This window comes from Leucoraja erinacea, chromosome 17, assembly GCF_028641065.1.
Source record: "Leucoraja erinacea ecotype New England chromosome 17, Leri_hhj_1, whole genome shotgun sequence".
In the NCBI taxonomy this organism is placed as follows: domain Eukaryota; kingdom Metazoa; phylum Chordata; class Chondrichthyes; order Rajiformes; family Rajidae; genus Leucoraja; species Leucoraja erinaceus.
In genome coordinates, this window is record NC_073393.1 from 19,332,747 (window position 1) to 19,348,740 (window position 15,994).

Sequence of the window (15,994 nt, forward strand, 5' to 3'; positions counted from 1 at the left end):
AGGTACTTGAAGCTGTTGACCATCTCCACTTCGGCCCCATCATTGCAGGGTGGAGTGTGTGTACTGTTTTGCCTTCTGAAGTCGAGCACTATCTCCTTTGTCTTGCTGAAATTGAATGAGAGGTTGTCTTAGCACTTAGTTACAAGGATCTCAATCTCTTTCTATACACCGTCGAATCATTATTCGATATCCAGCCCACTGCGGTGGCATCATCTGCAAACTTAAAGATTGTGTTGGATTTGTATTTGGTTGCAGTCGTAAATTTATAAGCGGGGGGCCGACAACACATCCTTGCAAGGCACCAGTGTGGAGAATTATGATCGAGGATGATTTGTCACCTCATTTCACCGAATGCGATCTGTGGGTCAGGAAGTAAAAGATCCAGTTGCAGAGGGTAGTGTTGACTCTGTTCCATGTGTTTGGAGATGATCTTGGCTGGGATAATGGTATTGAAAGCAGAGCCAAAGTCTGACGTAGGTGTCCTTATCCAGGTGTTCCAGGTTTAAGAGATGGCATCAGCCGTGGACCTGTTGTGGCGGTAGGTGAACTGCAGTGGATCAAGGTTGTTTGGTAGACTGGATTGAATGCATTCCATAAGCAGCCTGTCGAAGTATGTCATGATGGTAAATGTCAAGGCTGTGCTTTAGTCGTTAAGACGTGAGATCTTGCTTTTCGACCCCGCAACTTTTGGCTGTTTCCCTCCAGGGAGCCGCTGGTGCTGACCTGCGTTGTGACTTATTCCAGCAGTTTTCGGCCAGCCCCGCGACGGCGACGGTGTGTCTATTCTTCCTGTTGGAGGCCGCTGTAAACCACGGATATGCAGTTCCTTCCTACACCCCACCCCCCTTTCACATGAAAATGATCTGCACTCTGAGGCCGCTGCTGGCCAGAGCCCGCCGCTTTAGCAGATCTTGCTTTTCTTTGGCCTGATGCAAACCCTCTATTCCAGCAGTTTGTGTCACTGTGAAAGTCCACACCCTTTTTGACTTCCCAAATCCCTGTAAACACACCTACACACTTATCTGCATTCCCAAAAACTCAATTAGCCATTCCACAGCCCAATTGCCTCGCTGATCAAGAGCAAGTTGTAATTTTTTATAACCATCTTCACTATCTACAACTCACTTCAATGTTGTTAGAGTTTATGCTGTTATTCACAGTTTGGAATTTTGTCTGTTGTTGCACTCTCCTACACTCCTCTACCTTGGATGCAGACTTGAGAATTATGATTGAGTCATAGAGTGATGCAGTGAGGAAACAGGCCCTTTGGCCCAACTTGCCCACACCGGCCAACGTGTGTCCCAGCTATACTAGTTCCACCTGCCCACATTTGGTCCATATCCCTCCAAACCGATCCAATGCATGTCTTACTGTTTCTTAAATTTTGGAGTAGTGTTGGATTAAATGTAGAGCGAGGCATATGCCAAGCGGTGAGGTTACACATTGTGGTGGAGTGCCATTCTGTTGTGGATGGCCCCTAGTGTCTGATGCAGCTATAATTCTGAGCTGCCAGATTTGATCAGAAACTGTCCTGCAACTCGTTCCTTTTTAAAATCATTATCATCTCACTGGTCAGCAAAAAGTGAAATATTCCACTGACATAAGAAGATAGAGATGCTCCTTGACAACAAAGGGATGGACAAGATAACATCACGAGCAACTGTCGAAATAGCAGATATATTAAATAATTACTTTGCTTCAACATTTGGCAGGGAGACAGAGGAGTTAACATTACATTAGATGAGATTAGAAATTATTTAACCCAGCTAAAAATAGGAGAAATATTAAACAAATTAATCAAACTCAAAAAGGACAAAACCTCTGTTCTGAACAAATTACATCCATGCATTTTAATGGAATCCAGGATATTGATGAGACATATTTAATAATTTATGAGACAAAGGTGCAAAGCAGGACAGCTATAGAAAGCTACCAAAACACACCTTAAGAAGGATTATAAACCAAGTCTGGGCAACTAGTGACCTGTCAAATTGAAAGAAAAATAATGGAATCCTCTCTAGAAGATTTTTTTAAATCAAAAAATATAATAATAACTAATGCAGATTTTTTTTTCCTTGGTCTCCTCTCGTGTCCTATTCAAACTCATATTTTTTTTCATGATACTGATTGCTGTTCCATCCAGTTTGTAAATGCTGTTAACTGTTCCTTCCGATACTGCCATCATCCCTTGAAGCAAACTATCCTCGATGCCCTCTGTTCCTGAAAATCTCTAATTTTTCTGCCAAATTACTTATCCTGCATTCTGTTTTGGTTGAGCAGAAATGTCTTCCCCTCAAATTCCCTTTGATCTGTTTGTCAGTCATTGACCCAATCCTTTTTGTGGCTGATCGCAGAGCCTGAACTAGATCAATATTGCCCCAATCCTCAATGTGAGTTTCCAAACAAATCTCTTCTCTAACACCTAAATAACCTATTTCCACTTCTGTTCATCCGCCTGTACTTCGGTGCATATGCTCCTGCAACATTTCTGCAAGCGTCTCTTACTTGAAAACCTACTTTTGTACCTGAATGCTTTCCTTTCTTGTTTCTCCCTCAGTTACATCTTACAAGCCTCCAAACTGCAGCATTTATGTTTTATGCATATCTGATTGTCATTGCCTCATTACTGGAAGATGTAACTCTCTCCGTAAAGCTCTTTGCTTTTAAGTAATTTAACAAATTTGAGTTGATTGGCCATCAAAAGAAATTGAAAACTTGTGATTCGCTATCACATTATTTTTGTGATAACTTCCTGTGAAATCTCTTTGGATGTTTTACAATGTTGAGGGTGCTTCAGGCAAGGAAGGTGTCATTTTTGTTTTTTTCTGCACACCTTTTCTATCATACATATCTGAGTCATTGAACTACACGAGAGGCATGCAAGAATTTAGGCTGCATGTGTTTCTATGCTTATATACCTGCTTCTGAATAATTATGTGCACTAACAAGCACATTTCTCTGTTTCTATGTATTTTGGTTGTCTACCCGACTATGAAGGATGTTCTCTGTACATTTACATCCTATCATAAGACTACCTGAATCATTTCACTTCACTGGCTTTTCTGGGTTGGCCTGATATTCTGATCCCATAGACAGTTGCAAAATGCTGAAGAAACTCAGCGGGCCTAACAGCATCTCTGGATAGAAGGAATGGGTGACGTTTCTTCAGAATGAAGAAGGTCTTGACCCGGAACATCACCCAATCCTTCTATCCGGAGATGCTGCCTGTCTTGCGGTGTTACTCCAGCATTTTGAGTCTATCTGCAGTTCTTTCTGCACATATTCTGATCCCATGCCAGTAATCAATGCCAAGAGTCAAGTGTTTTATTGTCATACATCCTGAAATGGAACAATGAAATTCTTTCTTGCAGCAGCTCAACAGATATTCAAAATTATACTCTGTAAACACCATTATAAACAACCAAAAAAGTTCAGTATGTAAAACAAACAATAATAGTGCAAAGATGAAAACAATGACCCTTACCTGTGTAAACCTATCACATGCCACTCTTGATCCGGCCTCTCCCCTTTTCCAGGTTTCTTCTACCCCCTACAAGGGCCTCGACCTGAAACGTCACCTATCCATTTTCTTCCGAGATGCTGCATGATCTGCTGAGTTACTCCAGAACTTTGTGCCCCCAAGTCTATGTAGTTTTGAGGTTGTAATGTTTAATAACTTAATGGTTGTAGGGAAGAAGCTACTGCTGAACCTGGACATTACAGTTTCAGTTTCCTACACTTTCATCCCCATGGCAGGAGTGAAATGAGAGTGTGGTCAAGATGTTGTTGGTCCGTGGTGATGCTGGCTGCCTCTCTGAGGCAGCGACTCCTGTAGATCCCTTCAATGATTGAGAGGTCAGTACTGGGATGTACTGGGCAGTGTTGTTCACCTTCTGTAATCTTCTTTGTTCCTCAAAATTCGAGTTGCTGAACCAGTACAAGTCAATATGCTCTCTAAGGTACACTTATAGAAACCCAGGAGAGCATTCGACTACATACTGAATCTCCTCAACCTTCTAAGGATGTAGAGGCTTTCTTTGTGATTACATTGATGCTTATATTCACTGCAAATCCCAATTTCCAAGGTGGTTGCTTGTGTTTCGTCTCCCCCAGTGCAGCACCGGGTGCCTTCATAGAGTCTAAAGGGTTCATTTTCAACAGAAAGAACTAGTCCAGTTCAAATGAATGGGGGCCATCAATTGGCAGAATAAATGTCAGTGGAATTTATTTCATTATTTGAATATTTGATTTCAATGTTTTGAATTGTATGAGTATGTGTGTGTGTAGGTTTTAGTGTTTAAATGCAAACAAAATATTGGAATCGTATATATATTTCTGAAACCCTATACTTTACACTTTAGAGATGCAGTGTGTAAACAAGCCCTTCAGCCCACCAAGTCCACGCCAGCCAGCAATCACCCCATGCACTAGCACTATCTTACAAATGAGGGACATTTCCCCATTTACAGATGCCAATTAATCTACAAACCGATTCATCTTTGGAGCGTGGGAGGGAACTAGAGCACCCAGAGAGCACATACAAACTTCGTGCAGACAGCACCCATAGTCAGGATAGAACCCAGGTCTTTGGCTCTGTAAGGCAGCAACTCTACCACTGCTCCACTGTGCCACCTCTTGTTAAATGAATGCCAAAGAGCACGAATAAGTGAACAAAAAATAAAATTACTTGTATTTCGAAACATTTATCTGTGGGGAATAAAATTAGTGTTTCAGGGCGGATATTTTGTCAATATATGCTATTAAATATTTTTTCAGACCACATGTTTCAAAGTGGGGTACTTTATATAGCAGGATGTATTCATTAATAATTTAAATTGATGCTATTTTATGTAATTTTGATTGATTGTGGTGGGGATGCATTGCAAACCACACACTGAGGATGAGCACTGAGTGATTGAAAGCAAGGTTTGGATTTTCACATTAAATTCTACAAGTGTCTAGGTTTCCTTTGACTAACAAGGGAGTTGCATTCCGAGAAATCATTGCTCTAATCAAAAACTCATGAATCAAAATAATGTTCCCCCAAAAAAATGGTTGTGTTTCTAGATATCAAGAATTTTAGCCCCATTCAGGCACCCTTCCTCGCTTGGCTCTTGCCGGGTCTTGCTCTTACTCTATTGGCTAGCTGTGGTGTCTTTCCCTGACTAGCGCCATTCCTCTTCTCCCAACCTGTTCTTCCTGATCCTGTCATGTATCCTGTGTACCCCTTCCCAACTCTCTCTTCACCACACCATTCCAACATGCTCACCATTCTCTCCCCCACGCCATCCCACCTCCCCAACAACCTCTCCCTCACACCATCCCCATATCCCCAACAATCTCTCCCCCATTCAACCCTCCCATCTCCAACAATCTCTAACACAAAATCAGTAGCGGACTGGGTCTAAAAATATTGGTTGCCAGGAGACATAGGGGGCCCACTTCATCAGGGGCCCACTTGATATAGGGGGCCCACTTGCCATTGGGCAAGCTGACACCCTGGCCAGTCCGCCACTGCACACAATCTCAGACCACCAACGATCTCTTCTGCATCTTATGATATGGTCAACTCTAACATCCCCACGTCACCCAAAGCCCTGCATTTCTCCTCCCTACACCAGAATTACCTACCCAACAATCTCTACCCCACAACCCACTACCCCTCAACTCTTTCTCACACCAAACCTACCCCTAACTCTCTCTTCCCACATCCCCCCCTCCGTTCAATTGTCTCTTCCTACACCATTCCCATCCCTAAACTCGATTTCCCTCATTACCCCCACCTCCCCAACAATCATTTTCCCACAACAACTGCACAAGCCGAATAATCTCTTCTCCAATCCAGTCCACCATATCATACCTCACCCTACGCCCAACTCTCCCTTCACCACATCACCCTCACCTCATCTCAACTCTCCTTTCCCTATATCTCCACCACTTCCAGTTCTCTCTTCCCCACACCACCCCATCAGATCTCCCTCACCCCTCCCGAATTCTATCTTCTCTACCTCACCACATTGCATCTCTCTTTCTCGCCTCCAGCTCTCTTTACCTCCAGCACCGTACAGCCTCATCTGTTGCTCCCATACCTCACTCCAACTCCCCAACTTTCAGATAGCTGTGCATTCAGCAGATAGTGATCTGAGCAGTTGTGCCAAGATCACTCCTTGCTCAAATCCATTTATTGCCAACATTGATCATTGTTCATCATAGCATTAAAAAGCATTGTAAATCAAAGACAAAGGACCGTAAAGAGTCAATTGCAAAACCGTGAAATTTTGTGATTGGCACTTTGGTAAATCAAAGGAGACCTATCGTGCTGATACCCAATACCGGAACATATGCCGTAAAACTGTTTGGAAATCTCCAGGTCTTCATATTTTGTGACTTGTCAGTTTGAGAGCCATCATTCCCAAGGATGAGATCTCAGAGACGTCATTAGTGGATGAGCAGGCATCTGCTTTCTGACTAAGTGTATATTGTTATCAGCATTCAGGTACAAAGGTACTTTTTTAAAGCTCAGTTTACTGCATAGTCCATAGGAAACACTTAATTATTTTTTCTTTGCAGCCTTTGAGGTCAAATTATAGGGCCTCACTGCAGAAGAAAGTTATTTACAGGACTGGTTGTTTGTTGGAACAATTCCAGAACCAATCCCACTGACTATCTAACCCCAATTTCTGTTTTGGACTCCCTGTGCTCCTCTGTTTCAAGTTTCTATTTGTGTTCTCACACCAGATGGCCTCTCCATGAACCATCCCCTGCAGCAAAGCAGTGCAAAATCCAACAGCTCTACATGTATATAAATCCCTCCCGATGACACATTTAAATTGATGACCTCTTTTACCAACTCCCTAACTAGGGGAAATAGATTTTCCCTATTTAGCCTTTGGAAAATAGGGATGAACACATTAAAAAGTTTTCATTAAGTATGTACTTTAAAATATTAAAATTGCAAGGTCATGGGAAAAGAGTAATGTCATGAGAGTAATTGGACAGTTCCTTCAAAGCGCCAACATTGAATGGATAGCCTCCTTCCATGCTGCAGAAAGTCAAGAGATCTGCTCACTTCTTGTGTATGTGTGTAGATGATTGCCATATCTCAGGATTCTCCCTCATGCCTTTTTATATTCTGGTCAATTTCTGCTGTTCATTCTTTATAATTTCCATTTTCTTTCCATAATGCAATGTCCAAATCTTTGCACAATGCCCTAACTGTGGCCTTACCATCTTCATGCATAAATTCATTCTTATCTCCTGGCATTGTTTCTTCTACATAAGAAAGTCAAAATGGTGGTTGTCATTCATTTCATTTTGTGGCCTTATCGATCGGCATTGAAGATCAATGAAACACCAAATCTCTGTTCCCTGAAACAACTTGCATTTCCCAGCCTTAATTTGGTCATAAATGTTCCAAGGTGCTTTGGAAGGTCACTATCAATCAACATTTTTTACATGAGTATTGGAGGCACAAAAGACAGCAGATGCTGGAATCTGTAGCAAAACAAACTGCTGCAGTAACTCAGTGAGTCGAGCAGCAATTATAGGGAGGAAAGAAACTGTCGACACTTTGGGTCAACACACTGCATCAGGGTGTTCATAACTTTGGTCAGAGGATGTTTTTGAGGGGCAACTTTAATCGAGAGAGTAAGATAGGATTGGGGAGGTTTGGGACAAGGTTTGGCAAAAGACAATATGTCCATGGTAGCATGAAGGTAAATGTCGGTTGCAAAAGAGGCTCAAATTAAAGCACGGAAGCTTCCAGAGCTTGTGATGGTTCTAGTGATTGGGAATTATTTCATTTATTCTTTCAGCTATGTACAATATCGCACATGTGAAATGCGTTTGTCATCTGTATGTTGCTTCTCCTGGCGTTTATGCAAAATTGTTCACAGTCCTTCCTGCTCTTTTTCTTTCCCTTCATGCTTTGATCTTAGGACGATTAACTCTTTGAGTTGAAAGCTGCGGGTTGGCACTCACTAAAGTCTGAGCTTGTATGCACACGGGACATTATCAGCCCTGGTGTTACCAACATCTTCCTTCTTGGAGTCATTCCTATTGCACTCCAGAGATGCAGGCACATAATTGGATGTGACACCCCAGAGTTACTCCATTAGCAAAGCTGCTATGTTTGGATGAGAAGTAAAACCGAGGACAGATCTGTGCTCTCAGCTGCTTCTAAAATGTGCTATTCCAGTCTTATAAAAATAATTTACATCTATACTGAGAGAAATAGCCATATTATTAGTTTTAACTTTGACCAGAGATAGTGCAAGATTAAATATCTAATTTGATTGCTGAATAATGTTAGATTTAAACACTAAGCACAACACAGAATATCATCAAGACTATTAGTCAGGGATAGGATTGTAATTTCCCATGTGATTGGGGGTGAAAAAAAGGCTCGATTGACTAGTTAATACGCAACAAAAGCTTTTCACTGTACCTCGGTACACGTGACACTAAACGTTCTTTTCTTCATTGACAAAGGCAAGAGGTGAAAATTGTGTCAGATAAGGAGTGGAGAGGGGGAAGGAAATGTATGCCTGCAGAGAGGGATGTGGGTGGAAAGGGATGGGGTAGGGGAAAGGGGAGAAAAAAACACCCTCTTTTCTTTAGTCTTTGTCACTTACTGCACCCATTTGCCAACCCTCACATGTATCCACCTATCACATGTCAGGCTTTGCTTTGCCCCACCTCTCTTTTCCAGCTTCCTCCCCCCCCCCACTCCAATCTGAAAACGGTCCTGGCCAGAAAAGTCACCTATCGATTCCTTTGCCAGATGTTGCGGAGTTCTTCCAATGTTTCTGTTTAGGTGTAAAGAATGTCTTGGTGTTTCATGGCTCACGACCAGTGGCTAGATGGTATTTGGAATTGGCATTGGTTTGTTATTATTGTCATGTGCAGTGAGATATAGTGAAAAACTTTGTTTTGTGTGATCAAATCTACCATACATGGGTAGATAGGGTGGTCAAGAAGGCTTTTGGTACATTGGTCTTCATCAGTCAGGGTACTGAGTATAGAAATAGAGATGTTATTTTACAGCTGTTCATGACATTGTTTCAATGGTTCAATTGTACTTTGTCACTTTGTACCTAAGTACGGTGAAATTTTTTTTTGCAAATAGTTCAGTTACAGTACTACTATACATGAGGCACAATTGTATTAAGTTCAAGTAGAGTAAGACAATAGATCACACTGTGTCAATGAACAGGAGTTTTCAGGTGCCATCTTGTACTCTTCAAGTCCTTATTTTTTTAAATGTTAGAACCTGCATTTGCACAAAAAGGCTCGTTGTCCTTGCAGCAGCACTGGGTCAAAGTTGTAAGGGTTGTCCTTTCTACATAATGTTTCGATGTCCTCCGCCACTTTGTGCTGCTGTAGGCCACACCCTTTCCACCAGCTCGGTCATTTAGAATGTGCCTGATCTAATGGAATCTCAGGCTGCTTCAGTGCCCCACTTGCTGACTCAACCACTCGGCCACCTCCTCAACATTGGCCCATGAACGCACCGGCTGCCATCCCTCAGCTTATGTGCACCTTCTGCAGCCGACGCAGAATGCCTCAGACGGCCAGGAGATGAGCCTCCTGCCCACTCACTGTCATCGTTCTTCTCTTCTGTCCGCTTCCACCGCCATTTTGGAGACCACTTTTGGAGTATTGTGTTCAGTTTTGGTCACCCTGCTATAAGAAGGATGTTGTTAAGCTGAAAAGAGTGCAGCGAAGATTTTCAAGGTTGTGCCACGACTTGAGTGGCTGATCTACAAGGAGATGTTGTGCAGGCCTGGACATAATTCCTTGGAATGCAGGAGGCCGAGCGGTGATCGCGTAGAGGTATGTAAAATCATGAGGGGGATAGATAAGGTGAATGCACAGAGTCTTTTATCCAGGGTTACACAGAAAAGCTGGAGAAACTCAGCGGGTGCAGCAGCATCTATGGAGCGAAGGAAATAGGCAACGTTTCGGGCCGAAACCCTTCTTCAGACTGATCAGGGGTGGGGGTGGGTGGGGACAAGAAAGGGAAAAGGAGGAGTAGCCGGAAGGCTGGAGGGTGGGAGGAGACAGCAGGGGAGCTGAGGAAGGGGAGGAGACAGCAAGGACTAACAGAATTGGGAGAAGTCGATGTTCATGCCCCCGGGGTGCAGACTCCCCAAACGGAATATGAGGTGCTGTTCCTCCAATTTCCGGTGCTGCTCGCTGTGGCCATGGAGGAGACCCAGGACAGAGAGGTCGGAGGCGGAGTGGGAGGGGGAGTTGAAGTGCTGAGCCACCGGGAGGTCAGCTTGGTTATTGCGGACCGAGCGGAGGTGTTCGGCGAAACGATCGCCCAACCTCCGCTTGGTCTCACCGATATAGATCTGCTGACATCTAGAGCAGCGGACGCAATAGATGAGGTTGGAAGAGATGCAGGTAAACCTCTGTCGCACCTGGAACGATTGCTTGGGTCCTTGAACGGAGTCGAGGGGGGAGGTAAAGGGACAAGTGTTGCATCTCTTGCGGTTGCAAGGGAAAGTGCCCGGGGAGGGGGTGGACCGAGAGGGAAGGGAAGAATTGGCCAGAGTAGGAGAATCAAGAACCAGGGGACATAGGTTAAGGTGAGAAGGGAAAGATTTAATAGGAACCTGATGGGCAACTTTTTCACACAGAAAGTGTTGGGTATATGGAACAAGCTGCTGGAGGAGGTAATTGGAACTATAACGCCATTTACAGTAACAGACATTTGGACAGGTAGATGGATAGGAAAGATTTAGAGGGATATGGCCAAATGAGGCCAGGTCAGAGTAGCATTGATGAGACATCTTGGTCAGCTTGGGCCTGCTTTTGTGCTGTACACTGTATGATTCTATGATTACTGATGTCCCCTATGTTGAAGAGATCACCAGGAAATGGTGCCTTAAGTAGGCAGTTAATATCATCACAAGACCCAAAATACTGGAATAACTCAGGGGGTTAGGCAGCATCTCTGGAGGACATGGAAAGACGACGTTTTGCTTTGCGACCCTTCTTTCATCCATTCGCCTATCCATGCCCTCCAGAGATGCTGCCTGATCTGCTCCGCACTTTGTGTTCTACACCAGATTTCACATCTGCAGTTCCTCGTGTCAAACAATCCACACGACCATAGGCTCGCTTTCATCTCACCGCTACCATTGGGATGAAGGTCCAGGAGTCTGAAAACCATTACCTCCAGGTTCAGCTTCTTCCCATCAATCATCAGTCTCTTGAACCACTCTGCAGATCCCTAATCACAACCCTACCTCAGCACTGAACAATTATGTGTACTAAGGTTGCACTGCGTACTTTGATTCGTACTATCACAGTTACCGAGAATAACTGATAATTTATTGTTTGCTTATTTGTTATGTTGTTGTGTTAATATGACTGTGAAGCTGCACCAAGTAAGAATTTCATTCTTCGGGTCTCGCAGCATATAACAATTAAACGTTCTTTACAATTGAGCCAAGACAATATTTATCTTGTATAATATAACTATAAACAAATAATATGATGTTTTATTATGTGAATGTTTACAGAATCACATTTTGCATTAGCTGGCTGATGTGTTTCCTACATTATTGCATTTATTATAAGAGGTAATTCATTGGTTGTAGAGCGCTTTGAGATGCCCTGCGGTGGGGAATGGTCTCTCGACCATCAATCTACTGCACCTGGTTTGGCAAACACTTTATAAAAACACTCACTGCAATCAACTGAAAACCACAGAGATCTGTGAATGATTGTGTATATTTGTTTTAGCATGGGACAAGTAAAACGGAAAGAAGCTCTGGGACTGACTACGCCCCACAGAGGGGATATGGAGTGTTTATCTCACTTAACCCTTTATTTAAACACAGGGGCTTGGTCATTTTATGCAGTGAAAAGGTAGTTAAGACTAAACACTTGCTAAGTGTTCACCATGCGGAACACTATGTGATTAGGAAAGGTGTAAGTGAAAGATTCCTCCATCTGGAAAGACAGTTTTGGACCCTGGATGCTGGGAATGGAACAGGTAAAAGAGCAGGTGTCATCTGAATGCCTGGGATAGTTATGTGAGAAGAGGAATGGTTGGTGGTGATGGAAGAATGGACCAGGGAGTTGTAGAGAGAATGGCCTCTCGGAATGCTGAATCCAGCGGGAAGTGAATGGGTGGGATGTGTGGAATCCCATTGAAGGTGGTGGTGGATGTAGAGTCTGGTGGGAAAGGAAAATCCTATCTTTATTCTTCTTGGAAGAAAGGAGGTGAGAGCAGGATTATGGGAAGGTAGGCACGACACATTTAAGAGCCCTACCGATTACAGTAGAAGGGAAGTCAAGTTAAGATAATGGGTAGATATCCTAATAGGGCAGGATTTGCTATTACAAAACAGAATCAAACTGGTTAAAAACAAAACAAGAAAGTGCACAACAGATACCATGAAAAAATACCATGGCAAAGAAAAAATACCATGGACATCAAAAGGTAGGGCCACCAAAGGTTAGGACAGAAGTATACAGTATTGGGAAAACCAAAACAAACTTCAAATGATTAAGAAATAGACCAGGGAGTCCATTGATTACATATCTGTTGTGCTGCTGAAAGAATTTCATTGTTCAGTTTCAAACTCTTGACACTTGAGAAGGAAATTATAAACTCTTACACAGGCACAATTCTCTCCCATGGTTTCCCTACCAGTGACATGAACCTCACTGACCAATAGCTCCCTAGATTTCTCTCTACCTCCTTTCTTTAAAAAAAGGAACAACATTCTCCACTCTCCAGTCATCTAGGAACTTGCCTGTGGCTAGAGAAAGAACAAAAAAGCCCCTCGCGATCCACCTTAATGCTCTTCAAGAGCATCAGTATCACGTCCTTCTCAATCTCAAACCGCCCAAGCATATTTGCCTTCTCCACACTGATCTCACTGTCCTTCAAGTCCTTCTCCTCGATGAATACAGTGCAAAGTACCTGTTATCAACTAATCTACATAATTCGACTCCAAGCACAGATTCCCTCCTTTATCTTTGAGTGGTCCTAACTTCTCCTTGGTTACCCACATATTTAACATATTTATAAAGCACATTGGGATTTTCCTTAATCCGCCTTTCCAATGACAATTCATGGCCTCTTTTGGCCCTTCTAATCGCCCGCTTGAATTCGTTCCTACTTGCTTTATATTCATCATAAGCCTGGTCTGATGCTACCTTCTTAAACCTGACATATACAGTACTTCCTTTTTCTTCCTGACCAAGTTTACAACCTCCTGGTCATCCATGGTTCCCTTAGCAGCTGACCTTTAAATAACTCGCACATGTCATCTGGGACTTATCAAATAATAACTGCCCCCAGTAATTTCTATTACTCCATCTTTCCTCATCCATCACATTTCATGGCCCTCAGTAACTCGATGGATCATATTGGCCAGTATTTAAATAGCTGAAAATTAAGAGAACATAGGATTTAGTCCCTGGAAGGAATATTTACCATCTACGAGACATTTACACAAGCCAAAGTAAGTTGTTTTTTCAATTTGATTGCAATATTTAAAAAATCCATATTAATGGCGCTAAACTCATCTGGATATCTGGCTGTCTTTCACAGCCTGCAGTCATAGTAGCTCCTTAGAATGATTACTTATGCATCATAAGAAATTTTAGATACTGCGATTGTCTTCACACATCACACTGCACAACTTCACACACTGATAACGAATACTATTTCACTTTGAAACTCTGCAAGACAGTAAAAGAAAAAGGACTGCAAAAAACAAGGCGTCAATGCAAAATGCAATGAGGAAACAAGTCCATGGTAATACAAGAGATGTTTGTAGTGTGCTGTTGCTGAGCTAGGTCTAAGGTTGTACACTTCAGATCAGGAAACTGAAAAGTTGAAGTAAGTAGCTGTTCCTTAACCTGGTGATGTGGGACTTCAGGCTTTTGTATATCCTTCCAGATAATAGCAGCAGGAAATGGGTATAGCCTGGGTGGTGTTAATCCTTGATGGTAGTCTTACCTTCTTGAAGTAGCACCACATGTAGATTTCAATAGAGGAAATGGCTTTGTCTGTGATGGACCGGGCTGAATACACCACTCTCTGCAGTCTCTTGTGTTCCTGTGTAAATCAGGCTATGATGGAACCAATCACTGGCTATGGGAGCAGTAGTAAGTTATCCGTCTGTCAATATGATCCTGGTTGATGCCCCTTCTCATTACCACATTCCTGCTTTCTCCCCAAACTCCCTGATGCTTTAACTTTCCAAACATTTACCCATATCTTTCTTAGAAGAAATCAGTGATTTGTAATCTACAAAGCTGGTATTCTCACATTTAAGAGGCATCGGGACAAGTACTTTCACCACCAAGGCATAGAAGGCTACAGACCAAGTGCTGGTAAATAGATTACTACAGATGGGGACTTGATGGTGGACCGAAGGGCCTGTTTTTGTGCTGTATGACTATAATTGTATATGTTATCAAATTCTGCAGATTCACCACCCTCTGAGAGAAGAATGCTATCTGCATTTTAGTCCTAGATGTCCTTGCCTGCCTTCTAAGATGTGTGACCCCTTAATCTTGAGTGTTTAATTGTTTTATGTATGAGCAAGAGAACACTGAAATTCTTACTTGCTGCAGCTTAACAGGCCAGTCAATGGAATACCACACAAACATATAACCATAATAGTGCAAAATCAAAGTCCATAATGCAACCAGGCACCATCCATAGAAGATCATAGTGGCTGAGGAGGATTAGTATTATGCAATGTTCAAGAGACTGATGGTTGCTGGAAAAAAGCTGTTCTTGAACTCAGTTCATGTTTTTCATGCTCCTGTACCTTCTTGATAGTAGTCACAAAATGAGTGTGGCCAGGGTGGTGAGGGATTTTGATGATATTCGCTGCCTTTTTGAGGCAGTGCCTCTGAAGGAATCCTTCGATGACGGGGAGGTTAGTACCCATGTTACACAGCAGGCAGCGTCTGTCGTTCTCCGTAGTCTCCTTCATTCCTGGGTATTTGAGTTCCCGAACCAGGTTGTGATACCACCAGTCAGTATACTCTCTACTGTACATCTGTGGAAGTTCATATTTATCCACATTGAAATTAATTTGCTACTTACACACCAACATTAACATCTTTCTTACTTGCTACATTAACATCCGATTGTATTCAGCTTTCCTCAAAATTGATGTGTCCAAATTAGTGTGTCCAAATTAGTAACGTCAATGGTGAATAATATTTGTTGTCTTCTTATGGAGTCCACATACAAGATTAGAAGTTGCTCAGCCAGAGCTGAACACACTTCTCGGCATCTGCATACAATGGTGTCTGTCTTGTCGCTTCTTGTGCGTGGTGGTGGAAACAGGGCTGCGACGTGCACGCTCTTTTCCTTGACCCCCAATAATATTTGTTATGAAATATCACTTTGGTGAAATATCACCTTTGGCCTTTTGCATGTTAGTCTACAATATCCAAGTCCATTGACTTGTATTTTTAACTCTCCGTAGTCTGTTTCTGCAGTTCCTGCCTGACCTGCAGAGTATTATTTTTATTTACAGTATAATTCTAAGCTCTCTGTCTTTTTTAGGAGCCAGCTTTTCATCCTTTGTTACATGGTGGACTGAAAAAGAGACAAAGGCTCTCGTAGCACACCCCAAAATTGGCACACCCCACTGGGAACAACAGGCATGGTATTGTGCTGATTGGCATAACACTATTTAAAAAAAAGTGCTGATTGCTCATATCAGGAAGCTAGAATGAAAAAAGCATAGCAGGAAAGAGAATCTGGAAAATCACACCTCTGTCACCCGTATGATCTAATCAGTCATATCACAACATCATAGACCAGATGTCATGTCATTCTCAAACGAATAATAACTTGCCCCCTCACTCCACATGTTCTGATATATATAACTTCATTAAACCTTAAAGACCTTTTGAAAGTTCAATCATTTTGTATCTACTACATTACCCAGTGCTCTTGTTATTTATTTGAAAGAACTCAACAAGCTTGATACAACCA